The sequence below is a fragment of the Sorex araneus genome, chromosome 5 (assembly GCF_027595985.1).
Source record: "Sorex araneus isolate mSorAra2 chromosome 5, mSorAra2.pri, whole genome shotgun sequence".
Taxonomy (NCBI): Eukaryota; Metazoa; Chordata; class Mammalia; order Eulipotyphla; family Soricidae; genus Sorex; species Sorex araneus.
The window spans coordinates 146,052,706-146,067,171 of NC_073306.1; the positions used below are offsets into that span (position 1 = coordinate 146,052,706).

Consider the following 14,466-nt stretch of genomic DNA (forward strand, 5'->3'; position numbering starts at 1 on the left):
CTGTCTGTCTGTCTGTCTGTGTCTGTCTGTGTCTGTGTCTGTGTCCGTGTGTCTGTGTGTCTGTGTGTGTTGCAAATTTCACCCATTCCAACATGTCTCGGCCCCCTGCGTCCCCCTGTCCAGCACTGGCATCTCTGGAAACTTCGAGGCGAGTGATGCCCCGCCGGGTCGGGCTCTGCTACCAGCCGTAATCTGGGACCGGGCAAGTAAGCTTTCATCTTCCGATACTTAAGTTAATTACACGGGGGCCAGTGGTGCTGTGCTCGGCGCTCCCCGGGCCAAACCTCATGGGATCCAGATGCAAACCCTCGGCCGCTTCAACACAACAAATTTCCTTTGTCAAGAAATACAACCGGCCAAGCTTGGTGCGAAGCGACTTCCGTGAGTCCCCCACTCCCCAGGGACCCAGGCCAGAAACAGGACAGAGGGCCTGAGCAGAGAGTGGCCAGCACTGCTGGCCCCAGCTGTCTTTGGGGGCAGGGGCTGGCTGCTTCCTACCACCAGCTCCGGACGAACCGCGGGCTCCGTCCCTCAAGTCCGGCCCTCGGAGTTCGGCCTGGTCTGCTACTCCCGCTTCCAGGCCTGCCCCTGCCCTTTCCGGAAACCCTCCGGCACATTCCTTGGACCCCAACTCTTGTGTCTGCCCTGGCCCCGGACACCACGCACCCTTGGCTGGGACCCTCCCTGCCAGGCGGGCATACCTTCCCAGGGCCCCCTGGAACGCTCCACCTGGAAGGGGGGCAGGAGCCTGTGACCCCTCTGCCCGGCTCTGCGGGGCAGCCAGAGGCATGCGGAGTGAGGTGCGGCCACCACGCCCGCCTTTGGCTTTGTCGTCCCTGGGTCAGGGCTCAGGCGGGGAGGAGGTGTGCAGGCAGCTTCCTGTCCACAGGCCTCTCTGGCAGCTTCAGCTGGACTTTGCTGAGATCCCGTGACTGAGTAGCACCTGCAAGGCCCCTTCTGCAGAGAGGCCGCCTGCACAGGCTTGGGGGTCACCTGTCGCTGGGGTTTCCTTCCTCTGACCTCCCGTGGGGCAGGGTGGGCACAGCAAGGCCGGCTCCGAGGCCACAGCGGCTATCGTGCACTGTGGCCTGGGCCAGACCGGGAAACGCAGGGCTGGAGTGGAACAAGAGGGGCAAACTCCGGTGCTCTGTGCAGGGGCAGAGGGAGGGAGCACCTGGGGTACCTGGCTGGGGCTTAAACAACCAGGTCGGTGGATCAGGAGTTTAAAAATAAAAAAATCCTTTGTTTCCTCCAATTCTATGGCCCCAAACTCCCCACTTCCTCCAGGCCCAATTAGCCCCATCCCCAAAAAAGGAGCGAACCCAATCTCTGCCCCGCGGGTCTGGTTCCCCGCGCCCGTTTTGTTAAGGCTGCAAAAGCCTGGGAAACACGAGAAGAGCTTCGTGTGATTGCTAAGTAATTGCTTTTCAACTATAAAAGTAATTAAGAAATGGCACCAATTTCCCTAAATGTAATGTAATTAAATCCACTGGCTTGGAAAATCATTCAGGATAAACGGAACCGGCGAGGGACTGGGCTGCCGGGGTGCGGGCGTCTGAGTCGCGCCGTCTGGCAGGGGGGAGGCAGCCTCGACTTTGGCCTGTCCTGAGTAGGAGGCCACGGGGTCGGACCGGAAGTGAGGCTGGACAAGATCCAGGAACGTCAAGTCCGAGTCCGGCACGGGGCCGGGCGCAGATGCCTGACTTTCCTCTAAGCGGACCCCGCGGCCCTGCAGGGCACTTCACCCGCAGGTGAGGGGGACGGGCGCCCCACAGAGCCCCGTCCAGCTCCGGGGCCGGCTCGTCTCTGGTTAACTCAGGCCACCTGCCCCATCCTCTAGGCCTCGCTTCTCCCGGGGGAAACTGACCGCTCCAGACAGTGTTGTCAAAGAGATACAGGACAGGACGCGGAACGAGGGATGGGGCGATCCCAGTCAGGAAGAGCCAGTCTTGGTGCCGAGAACAGGGTGCGTCGGGGCTGGTGGGGCGGGTCTCCGGGACTGGCCTCACTAGGGGTGCCCAGGGCCGGACCAGGGTGAGTGGGGGGTCAGGCCGCCTCGGTCACGGAGGCCTCATCCTGGAGCGTCCACACCCAAGCTGCAGCGTGCTTCGAGGCGGCCTGCAGGCTGAGGCTCTGGTGTCGTCTCGAGGGTCCCGGCGAGGTGTCTGGCCAGTGACGGGGCTGGGAAAAGCAGCAGCACACACACACGGGACGGGCACCCTGGGAGGAAGAAGGTGTTTGGTCTGAAAACACAGCCTTATCGCCAGCCCGAGAAACCGCCCTCCCAGAGCTGAGTACACAGCCGTGGGCTCTGCCAGGCCCCCTCTCAGCGCGGAGCCCCACGGGGGTCAGCGGGGCCATCCGCTCTGCCGGGGGCAGTCCCTCAGGGCTGGGGGCCCTCCTGGGGGAGGAGAAACCGGCAGTTGATTCCGCTCCCTCGGGAGAGCAGCCGCGCTAGGCAGGGGCAGAAGGTGGGCCTGGGGCTTGCGGGCAGCAGAGGGACTCACGGAGCCCAGGTGGTCTCAAGAGAGGGTGCACGACCCAGACCTAGGCGTGGCCACCACCATCACCTCCCCGTGCCCGATGGAGTCGCTGAGCCAGGCCAGATGGCCACTCAGGGGCAGAGAGAGCCTACAGGGCCTTGGCTCCAGCCCCAGCACCACACAGGGAGCACACCTGAGCACAAACAGGGAGCACTCCTGTGTACAAACAGAGAACATTCTCGAGCACCACACAGAGATTATTCCTGAGCACGGAGCCAGGAATGGTCCCTGAGACTGCCGCGTGTGGCCCCGAAACCAACAAGCAAAAATGTAAATAAAATTTAAACTGGAACAAGGTTTGTTCCTGTCCTGGCACGCACAGCCCTTCACCCATTTCTCTCAGGTTCCTGGCCTGCCCATGCTCCCTGTGTGTGGGTCACCCCTCCAGGACATCCTCACCAATGCTAATGTGTCCCCACCACCAGGTCAGGGGAACGCCACGAACCCCTGATGTCTGAATGTGATCATGGAGGGGGTGTTAGGCCACCCGCCATTCCTCGGAGCTTCTTCCTGGCTCTGTGCTGGTGATCATGCCCGGCGGTGCCCAGGGGACCACCAGGGTTGGCTGTGTCCAATGCAAATGCCAAGCTGACACAGCTTCTGGGCTGAGCAGCCCAGTGGTCTGTCTGTCCGTCCGTCCATCCGTCCATTGGGGAGAGCCCCCAGCTCTGTGGCTCCAGCTGTGGCCTCTGCCCAGGATCCCTCGGTTCCCAGGCTTGTCCATAGTGGAATGGGAGGAAACAGTCTGGAGGGTCCAGAACTAGCACAGGGTCACACACCCCGGTGCCCTGCGTGCAGCTGGACGCTGCCCCGGAAGCCACCAACACCACGGGTCCAGATCCTCGGACCCTGGCCTTGAACCTTCAGGCCCAGTGGGCTGAAGGCCACAGGAAGAAGCCCCAGGGCCCCTTGAGTCCAGCTTGGGAAGCAAAAACAAAACACAGACACACACAGATACAAACATAGGCACACACACACACACACACACACACACAAACACGCGCGCGCGCACGCACCCTCAGTTCTGGGAACTCAACACAGCATGGAGGAGTGACAGCTGAAGTCCCCGCGCCCCGCGTCAGAGCCCCTCAGAAGACGCAGCGCTTTCTGTGCTGGGGTCTCCCTCTCTGTGGGTGTCCCGTGGGAGGCCGCAGGCCTGTGCCACCTGCAGTGGGGACACAACAGCGCGCCGGGCTGCGGCGTGTGACTCCCCTGCTGAGCCCCAGTGTGGGCCTGGGCACTTGGCTCCTGTCGCCCCTCTCACCACCACCGGGTGGGGGTGTTTCCGCAGTGCCAGGGAGAGACTCGGGCCTCAGGCGTCCCCCTGAACCCATCCCGCCCGAGTTTACGTTAAGTTCCTGTAGGTGGGAGGAGCCGAGCCCTGACTGCGACAGGATTCCCAAGAGCCGGGACGGCTGGCGGAGTCCCGCCCGACCCGGCCTATTCTTGCCGGACATAATGAGCCATTGAGCCCGGGCTGGGCGCGGCAGCGGGCTCCTTCCTCCCGGCAGCCCTTTCTCTTTGTGGCCGGATTAACTCTTGAATACCAACAACTTCTGAGCCTGTTGTTAAAATGTCATTTCCAAACAAACACAGGTTACAATCTTTTCTTTTCGAGCTCTCGCTTTTCACCCCCTCCCCTCCCTTTTCCCCAAGATCAAAGGAGGCATTTGGGCCTTTAAGATAAGGCTCATTTGGAGAGCGATGGTAATATATAAGATTAATGAAAATTAACATAATCCCTCTGAGTCGAGGAGGGCTTTTGTTCAGGCGTTTGTCCTGCTGTTAATTATGCGTTAGGCGGTGATAAATGCTCTAAATCAAGCCGTGCCTGGAAACCCATTTAAATGATTTTCACCTAATTAGGTTCCTTGCCTGGTTCTGAGCCTGGAGGACCCCCCACCCCCACCCCCATGAATATGTAATGTGCCAGGGGTCCCGGCTCCCACCGGCTCGGCCCCACCCCAGCCAGCTCACTGTTGTCATGCATTTTTTCAGAGCGGCTCTGCAGCCGGCACATCAAAAGGAAATTTATCAGTTTCTGTCTCCCTTCAGCGACTGCAGCAGACTGCAGGAGCAGGACCGACGGGGGCTTCAGGTGGGGCGGGGCAGCGGGGGAGGGGGCACAGAGGAAGGGCCCCGGCTTGGCACAGTCCACTCACTGGGGGGGTGATTGCTGCCAGCGGGCACAGCGGCGCCCCTCCAGTCCCCCTCCCCCCGCTGGTCCTACAACTCCAGGCCCAGAAACGTCCCCACTGTGTCCCCGGGCCCAGTTGTGGCAGTTATGGCGGAGTGGGTTGGAGGTGAACTGGGCGGTGTGGACAGAAGGGGCAGGCAGGGTGGGGGTAGGAGCAGCACCCCCAGTTTCCCCAGCCCCTCCTGATCCTCACGGGGCCAGAGAGACCCAGACTCCTGCCCCCAACAACACAAGCTTCAGCACCCAGTGGGCACCTCTTCCTGGGAGCCCGCCCTGCTCTCGCCCGGGCAGGCCTGTGTTTCACGGGCTGCCTTCTTTCTTGCCCGGAAATGCCAACTCTTTGGAGGCAAAAAGCCACGCCCCCACCAGTTCCCTGGTGTCCCCCACCCTCCCGCGGCCCTCCCCAGCCTTCCAAGCTCGCCTCCTTCGACTGTGCCCAGTATCAGTCAGGACACTCCCTCCTCCCGCCTCGGAGGAGCCCAGCCGCCCCCCTGCCCTTCTTCTGTCTCCAAAGGGTTGAAAATCACGGGCATCTGTGGGCCCTCACCCCAGCCCCCACCTGCAGATACACGTCGGGGGCACATGTGGGGCGCTCGGAGCTGGCACCTCGGGGAGGCCTGGCCCTGCATGCAACAGACCCGCCAGGGATGACCCCTGAGCACAGAGCCAAGAGTAAGCCCTGAGCACTGCTGGGTGTGGCCCCAAACAAACATTAAATACTAAAGCGACCTCTCATCTTCACATCTGAAGGGAGACTCCCCTGGGAAGCCCCGTCTTTGTCCCCCCACCCCACCCCACAGTTAGCCCCTGGACAATGCAGAGGGCTTCGGACCCGGGAAGGTGTGAGGATCTGGACCTTTGAGGAATGTGTCTGTTAATGATTTGTGATGCCACAGCCTTCTTTCGCAAAGTTCCTCTTTAAAAGGGGCCTCCCGCCTGAGTGCCACAGCCTCACCTCTGGGAGCTAAATGAACTTTTTAGAGATTCCAGATGCCGCCTGGCACGGGCTGGAGGAAGCCAGCCCGAGAGGTCAGCTCTCTGGGACAAGCTCCTGGAGGAGCCCGGCGCTGAGGCAGGCGGGCGCGGGGCCCTCCTGGGCCAGACATCTCAGAAATGCCTTTGAGACCCGCAGCCCCACGGGGAGAGGGAGCCCGCAGCCTGCCAGGTCGCCCCCGGCTCCCAGGACCCCGCGCCCTCAAGCCCATCCTCGGGCTGCAAAGGAGAGAAGCCCCAGAGACCCAGAGATGACCCCCCCAACACACACACACACACACACACACACACACACACACACACACACACACCGCCCCGTGCTCAGGTTATGATGAAAGACGTGGAGCAGTGTCAACCAGATTCGCATCGGCTCACCCCCACCCTAGAACCCCAGCTCTGTTGTTTTTTTTCTTTTTGGGTCATACCGGGCGATGCTCAGGGGTTTCTCCTGGCTCTGCACTCAGGAATTACTCCTGGCAGTGCTTGGGGGACCATATGGGATGCTGGGAATCGACCCCGGGTGGGCCGTGTGCAAGGCAAACGCCCTACCCGCTGTGCTATCGCTCCAGCCCCACCCCCAGCTCTCTGTTTCTTAGTTTCTTGGTTTGGGGCCAACTCCCTACAGTGCTCAGGGCTTGCTTGTGGCTCTGAGCTCAGGGATCACTCCTGGTTGGACGCAGGGGACATTATGGGATGCCGGGGCTCTAACCCGGGTCATCTGCATGCCAGGAAAGTGATCTACCTCGACAGGGGCTGGAGCCATAGTCCAGCAGGGAGGGCATTTGCCTTATACACAGCTGACCTGGGTTCAATCCCCAGCATCCCATATGGTCTCTTGAGCACTGTCAGGAGTAATTCCTGAGTGCAGAGCCAGGTGTGCTCCCCAGCAGAAAAAAGGCTCTACCCACTGAACTATCCCTCTGGCTTCTATTCTTCCTCTCAAAGCCTTGAAGTTTTGCCCCTAGGAAAGCACAGCCCCCGCTCCACCTCCCAGCTCGCAGAGTCCTGGGTGGACGATGGAATCCCACAGCATTTGCCTTCCTGTGGCAGCTTCTTTCACTCTGCCTAATGCCCACACGGACATGGGTGTCAGAATTTCCTCCCCTTCAGGGCTGCATAACAGTCTCCCTCTCAGCAGGCGACTTTGACGGATAATGCTCTAAATATGGTCATCTATGTAAGTGTTCAAGTCTCCGCAGTTAGTTCCTTGGGGTGTATGTCAGGAGGCACAACAGCTGGCTCACACTGGAAGCTCATTTTTAACTGTGGGGGATCCACCATGCTGCTTCCACCCACCGCCCCCCCCACCCTCCTTTCTGCTGTCATCGTGGTTGTGGTTTCCATCTCCCTGAGGATCAGGAATGTTGAGCTTTACACTGTTTGTTCACGTTCACTGTCTGCGCAAGTTCTTTGCCCACTTTTTAATCACTTTTTTGTTGTTCTTGTTGAATTGCAGGAGAGTTTTTCATATTCTGGTTACGAGCCCGCTATCAGGTACATATATAATTATGATGTTTCAATAATTCTTCCATGCCTGGGGGATCTTTTCACTCTGGGTTGTGTGCTCTGGCAGTGCTCCCGGAGACCCTGTGGTGCTGGGGGCCAACCCCAGACTCCTGCGTGCAAAGCATGTCCTCCAGTGCTCCGAGTCATCTCCAAGCCCGTCTTCAGTGTTGAGAGCATCCTTTATTTTTTTTTTGCTTTTTGGGTCACAGGCGATGCACAGGGGTTACTCCTGGCTCACGCACTCAGGAATTACTCCTGGCGGTGCTCAGGGGACCATATGGGATGTTGGGATTCGAACCCGGGTTGGCCGTGTGCAAGGCAAACGCCCTACCTGCTGTGCTATCACTCCAGCCCCTGAGCATCCTTTGACACAGTTTTTCATTCTGGTGAGGCTGCACGTACCTATTTCTCCTTCCTTGCCTGTGCTCCTTTATTCATCCTTCCTCTCAGCCTCTCCCACCTCTTGGAGTGATCTTCACTCACCTCCTCGTTGGGTCAACTCCTACTCATGAGTTTCACGCCATCTCCTGCAGGAAGTCCCCTCTGACAGTCCAGCCCCATCTGTGATGGGTGTACTTCCTCTTAGGTTTCTAGAAGTTTCAATGGGGGCTTCCTTCCGTCACAGTGCCCAATTATTTTATAATTGTCACTTCACACGTGTGTTCAACTGTGTTTCTTCCTAGTTGCTACCTAGCGACCACTGCTGCTTTCCACAGCCCACAGAGTGGGCACTGCCCCCTGTGTGATGCCAAGGAAAACAAGGAGGTGGGGAAGTGCCCCGCGATGCCCCGAGACACCAACATCCATCTCTCTCCGAACTGCATCTGCCTTTGTCAGCCTCTCGTCCTAAAAAGGGTTTTGGGGAGCGAGATGCTCCCTCCCCCAGCCCCCTCGGCCTTCCTGATGGAGCGGGATGTCCTCGAGGACTGAGCTACCCACAGACAGGGTGCTGCCCTCGCCAACTCTGGTCCTCCAGAGGCGCTCGGGGACCTCCCACTTCCCGTCACCCTCTGAGGTGAGCCATCCGAGTGTCCTCTGGGATGGGATCGGAGGGCAGCAGTGTGACCTTTGCCAGGTCCAGCCCCGAGCTGGTCAAGTGCCCCCCCTTCTCCTACCACTGTAGCTGCTCTGCCCGTGGCCAGTGTCCGTGAGGGGCTGATGCCCGCCCCCGCCTGCCCAGCTCTCTCTGCTTGGGTGTGTGCAGCGTGTCAGATGGGATCAGTCACTCGTCCCAGGGAACTCCCCCAGTCTGATGGTGGAGGCAGATAGGCAAGGAGTACAGGGAGAAGAAAATCAGAGCATTTCAGAGTCTGATGGGGGCGGCTAACAGGCAGTTGGCTCAGGTATCTGGAAGTCATCGTTCAACATGAGGAGAACCACTGTGTCCTCTCTCTGTCTAGGCTTTGGTTTTCTCCTTTGGCAAACAGGAAACATGTAATGACTGTTAGTATGAGCCAGAAGGGGCAGCAATAGTGGGGAAAACACAGATGCTGGCTCTGCAGAGTGAAGCTGGGAGCACCCGCAAAGGAGCCCAGAGCAGCCGTCACTATAACTATAACAAAAAAAACTTTATCAACCAGGGGCTGGAGCAATAGCACAGCAGGTAGGGTGTTTGCTTTGCACGCGGCCGACCCGGGTTCGATTCCCAGCATCCCATATGGTCTCCTGAGCACCGCCAGGAGCAATTCCTGAGTGCAGAGCCAGGAGTAACCCCTGTGCATTGCCGGGTGTGACTCAAAAAGAAAAAAAAAAAAAACACTTTATCAACCCTGCAGTTCTGTAACTTAATGCCGTAGGCCTGCGGGCTTGGAAACAGTAATAGATACTATTTGCAACTCTGAGACTGGGAGTTCCGGGTGAAGGCAGCTGAGACCACCTCTACATGGTAGGCCTTGTTGGCCTCTCTGCTCCTCCTGCCCCTCTACCCAACAGCCTCTCTATCCCACCTGCCTCTCTGTTCCTCCTGCCCCTCTACCCAACAGCCTCTCTATCCCACCTGCCTCTCTGTTCCTCCTGCCCCTCTACCCAACAGCCTCTCTATCCCACCTGCCTCTGCTCCTGCTGCCCCTCTACTTAGTCTACCTCTCTTGTGCCCTGCCTCTCTGCCCTACCTACCTCTGAGTTGCCTCAGTTCTCGCCAGGATAGGAAGACACCCGTCTTCTCCAGAGGGCACTGGGACACTCATCCCCATTCCCTCTAGTTGGCCTGAGGTCCATTCAAGGGCTCACCCCAACCCAACTGTTTAACCTTAACCTCTGCTGGCGTGGGAGAAACAGCACACAAGCCTTCCTCCACAGGCTGCGTCGGGGGGAGAAGCTACAGAACACTTGGAAGAGGACCGTGCTGGTTGTGTATTTTACAGACTCAGCCCAAAGGGAGAGGAAGCCCAGTGAGGCGCTGTTCCACCTTTGCAGAGGCCTCATACCACAGCTATCTCTGCTCAGCGAACACGCTCTGTCTCCTCTCCTCACGACGGAAGCGAATGAGTCTATGAGCAGTAACAGCATGGCCCACGTGTAGCCAGTACAGCAGCATGTGCAAAGGCACATGGGCCCATGTGCAGCCAGTACAGCAGCATGTGCAAAGGCACAGGGGGCTCCAGAACCCCTGGCAATACTCTGGAGCAAGTCAGTAGGAATTCTGTGTTTAACAATAACGAAAACCCAGAAGGAGTTTATGGTCTTTTCCCCCCAAAGTTTTTGTTCCATTTCAAAACACACAGACAAAAGGGCTTCTGTGACATTAAATGTAAATGGGCCTGTTTTGTCTGGCCAAATGACTTCCCGGCTCTCTGTTTGCTGTGGAATGTAAATAGCTTCACCTTCCCAGCAAGACACTTTGAAATTGGAAAGTGCTCGTCAAAGTCAAATTCCTTGGTCCCAGTTTTGTCCAATTAACTTACCACATCATTTCTTTTCATTTTAACCCAATCTGAAAAGACCGTGAGTTATTAATTTCTCTGTCTGCCTTTGAGAAGGTCAGTGTCATGAAAACTGACATTAAACCATTAAACCATTTTTATGGTTTAAATGAACCCATAAAAAAAAGAAGCTATTGGGGCTGGAAAAATAGTACAGCAGGTGGGACATTTGCCTTGCACACAGCAAACCCAGATTCCACCCCCAGCACCCCAAAGGGTCCCCTCAAGACTGCCAGGAGTGATTCCTGAGTGCAGGGCCAGGAGTAACCCCTGAGTATCACTGAGTGTGACCTAAAACCAAAAAGGAAAAAACAAAATGAAAGAAACTATCAACCTGACCTTTGCCAAAGCGGCTGCATTTTCACGCAGCCTGGCAGAGGTTGGCGCTTGCTCTAGCGGGCGTCTGGGCTGATGCTGATGTTGTCCATACTGTTATTCCTGCTGCTGATGTTGATGATGCTGTTACAGATGTTGCTGCTGGTACCGGTGGCCTTATGTCACTTCCTGTTCAGATCCTTGGCATCACAGATGTTGGTGCAGTGGCTGGTGGGGCAGATGTTGCGGGGTGGGGGGTGCCGGGCCCCCCTGTGGCATTGGTGCTGCTGGGGGCTGCGGTGCCCTGGGGCACACTGGTCCGAACCCCTGGCCCTGCAGCTTTCCCCGGCCCCAGTGCTGGGCGAGGTGAGCCACCGAGGAAAGAACCCGCCATTTCACAAGAATTAACTCGAGGGGCTGGAGCAATAGCACAGCGTGTAGGGCGTTTGCCTTGCATGCGGCCAACCCGGGTTCGATTCCCAGCATCCCATATGGTCCCCTGAGCACCGCCAGGGGTAATTCCTGAGTGCAGAGCCAGGAGTAACCCCTGAGCATAGCCCAGTGTGACCCAAAAAGCAAAAAAAAAAAAAAAAGAATTAACTCGAGTTGGGGGCTGGAGGGATAGGACAGTGGGGAAGGCGTTTGCCTTGCACGTCACCCACCCAGGTTCAATCTCCGGCACCCCATCTGGTCCTCCAAGCACTGCTAGGAGCGGTCCCTGAGCAGAGAGTCAGGAGTAACCCCTCTGCGTTGCTGGATGTGACCCCAAAGCCAAAACTCCAAGCAGAGTGGTCGCTGATGGCAAGCTGGGTCCAGGAGGGGAGAGGAGAGGAGGAGAGCGTGGGTGGGCTGTGGGAGGGGCCGCAGCCCTCCGTCCCCAAGGAAGGCTGTGATCACAGACAGATCCCGACAGTAGGGGTGAGGATGCAAAAGAAGGGGAACCCTCGTGAGAACACTCAGAGTCCCCAGAAAGAGGGCCTGGAGGGGCGGGGTGAGGAGGGCGCTGGCCTTGTGTGCAGCCACCCCGGCTCCAAGCTCAGCAGCGCCCGTGTCCCCTGAGCCCATCAGGAGGGAGCCCTGGACACAGAGCCAGGAGTAAGATCTGAGCACTGCCAGGCAGCACCCGGAAACGAAAGGAATCAGTAAGAAATTTAAGACTGACTAGACGCGAGACCCACTTTCGGCCGAGGTACGTAGGGGAGTGGAAGCCTCTGCTTGCCCCCAAGCCTACCCATGACCATCCGAAACAAGAGGTGCCAAAGCACTGGGGTCTGCCACAGGACAGACAAAGTTCCCACGCTACAGCCAGGACTGACCCAACACGCAGGAAAATGAGTCCTCAGCAGCCCCGCACAGCTCCTGGGGCGCAAATTTGGGAGAGCTGGAACCCTGAGCTGGAGGAGGGCTGGAACCCTGAGCTGGAGGGGGGCTGGAACCCTGAGCTGGAGGGGGGCTGGAACCCTGAGCTGGAACCCTGAGCTGGAGGAGGGCTGGAACCCTGAGCTGGAGGAGAGCTGGAACCCTGAGCTGGAGGAGGGCTGGAACCCTGAGCTGGAGGGGGGCTGGAACCCTGAGCTGGAGGAGGGCTGGAACCCTGAGCTGGAGGAGAGCTGGAACCCTGAGCTGGAGGAGGGCTGGAACCCTGAGCTGGAGGGGGGCTGGAACCCTGAGCTGGAGGAGGGCTGGAACCCTGAGCTGGAACCCTGAGCTGGAGGAGGGCTGGAACCCTGAGCTGGAGGGGGGCTGGAACCCTGAGCTGGAGGGGGGCTGGAACTCTGAGCTGGAGGGGGGCTGGAACCCTGAGCTGGAGGGGGGCTGGAACCCTGAGCTGGTGGGGGGCTGGAACCCTGAGCTGGAGGGGGGCTGGAACCCTGAGCTGGAGGGGGGGCTGGAACCCTGAGCTGGAGGGGGGCTGGAACTCTGAGCTGGAGGGGGGCTGGAACCCTGAGCTGGAGGGGGGCTGGAACCCTGAGCTGGTGGGGGGCTGGAACCCTGAGCTGGAGGGGGGCTGGAACCCTGAGCTGGAGGGGGGCTGGAACCCTGAGCTGGAGGGGGGCTGGAACCCTGAGCTGGAGGAGGGCTGGAACCCTGAGCTGGAACCCTGAGCTGGAGGAGGGCTGGAACCCTGAGCTGGAGGAGGGCTGGAACCCTGAGCTGGAGGGGGGCTGGAACTCTGAGCTGGAGGAGGGCTGGAACCCTGAGCTGGAACCCTGAGCTGGAGGAGGGCTGGAACCCTGAGCTGGAGAGGGGCTGGAACCCTGAGCTGGAGGAGGGCTGGAACCCTGAGCTGGAGGAGGGCTGGAACCCTGAGCTGGAGGAGGGCTTCCGCACTCGCACGACAGCAGCGGCGGGGGAGGGGGTTCAGGGACATGCCAGCAGGTGGACAGGGCCTCCCGAGTCAGTGAGCAGGGGCAGGATGGTTCCCCCCGATGACACACACGGGGGACGGGTCAGCACTGTCAGCCTGTGAGACCAGAGCCGCACGGGCCAGCCCAGCCGACGCTCTGGCCAGTGCAGCTCCGTCCCCAGGGCCCTCCCCAGAGCCGAGAACCAGCCCAGCAACACTGAATAAGAAGCTTCCAGAACTTAGGTTGCTTTCCTGCCTCGGCGTCTCGGGAGCTGGGCCAGCCCCTCTGTGGGCACCTAGCACTGTGGCCGCCCAGTGCTCAGGCCCGGTGCCCTGGCCAGCTGAACCCTCAGTCATGAAGCGGGACGTGAAGACCCTTGCGCCTGCCAGCCCCCCGGTTCGGGCAGGGACTGGGTCCGAATGCACTCACAAGGCACATGCAGAATCCCCTCCTCCCAGCCGTGCAGTCTGCAGGGTCAAGGTGCCGCTGTCCCCTCGCCCCAGGCGCCTCTGGGCGAGCCAGGCAGGAGCCCAGCTGGGCCCTGCGGAGCAAACGCCCGCCCGCGGAACAGCCCGAGATAAACACGCTGGCCTGGAGATAGCCTGAACGGGCTGCCGCGGCGTCTTCCCACGGTTCTCTCTGGAGAGGTGGGAAGGTGGCTCCAGGCCACGGCCACCCCTTGGCGAGGAATCTCCACCAGCAGGGGTCGCTCCTGAGCACTGACGGGCGTGGCCCTCCCCAAAGAAGGTAAAGGAGAGTGGGGGAGAGGGAGGAGAAGGAGGAGGGGGAGCAGGAAGGGAAGAGGAGGGGAAGAAGAGGGGAGGAGAGGAGGAGGTTAGGAGGAGGGGGAAGAGGGAGGAGTAGAGGGAGGAGGAAGAGGAGGAGGGAAGGGGGAGGAGAGGGAGGAGGAGGCTAGGAGGAGGGGAATGAGGGAGGGAAAGAGGGCAGAGGGGGAGGAGGAAGAAAAGAGTAAAAGGGGAAGAAGACAGATGAGGGGAGGGGGATGAGGGGAGGACAAGGAGAGAGAGAGAGGAGGAGGAGGAGGAGGAGGAGGAGGGGGAGGAGGGAGAGGAGGAGGGCAGGGGGAGAAGGAGGTGGAGGGATGGGAGGGGCTGTCACTCTACCCAGCCCTCCTGCCAGGCACCATCGGCTCTGAGTCTAGATGTCCGGGGCTGTCACCCGCTCCTGTCTTGGCTGGGAGCAGATCCTGGGTGGAGTTAGGGGGAGAGAGCCCCCCATCCCCCCTGGCCCCCCCAGCTCTCTCCAGCCCCCCTGCTGCAGGCACCCCCACGAGCGGGGGAGAGGCCAGGCTGTCCCCCACCCCCAGCAGGGCTCCTGGACCCCGGAAGCCGCTTGTTCCCTGGTTGCTGGCTGACCCCAAGGAGGGTGGCCAGGGAGGGTGGACTCGCCCCCGTGGCCGCTCCTCGCCGCCCTCGCCGCTGCCCCATGGGGAAGATCCTGTCCCTCTTGTCACGGCGTCGGGTGGGGCTGCTTGGGCACCTGGCGGGGACAGGACAGCAGAGGGACACGCCCCCTGCCATTCTAGGCCCCAGAGGAAATCCCGGAGTCTGTGCAGACAGGAAGGGCGGGAGGGAGGCAGGGGGCGGGGGTCACGGACATCTTGCCGCGTGACACACAGCTCT

The 14,466-nt window shown here is 59.8% G+C and overlaps 1 long non-coding RNA gene across 1 annotated transcript; it reads right to left on the minus strand.

The window, feature by feature from the left end:
• Positions 1–1,502: 1,502 nt before the first annotated feature.
• On the minus strand, positions 1,503–4,030 carry LOC129405130 (uncharacterized). The gene is made up of 3 exons (XR_008630352.1): positions 3,893–4,030; positions 3,560–3,708; positions 1,503–2,220 (listed from the first exon to the last, which is right to left on the minus strand). It is a non-coding gene; the product is annotated as an uncharacterized LOC129405130 (long non-coding RNA).
• Positions 4,031–14,466: the final 10,436 nt, after the last annotated feature.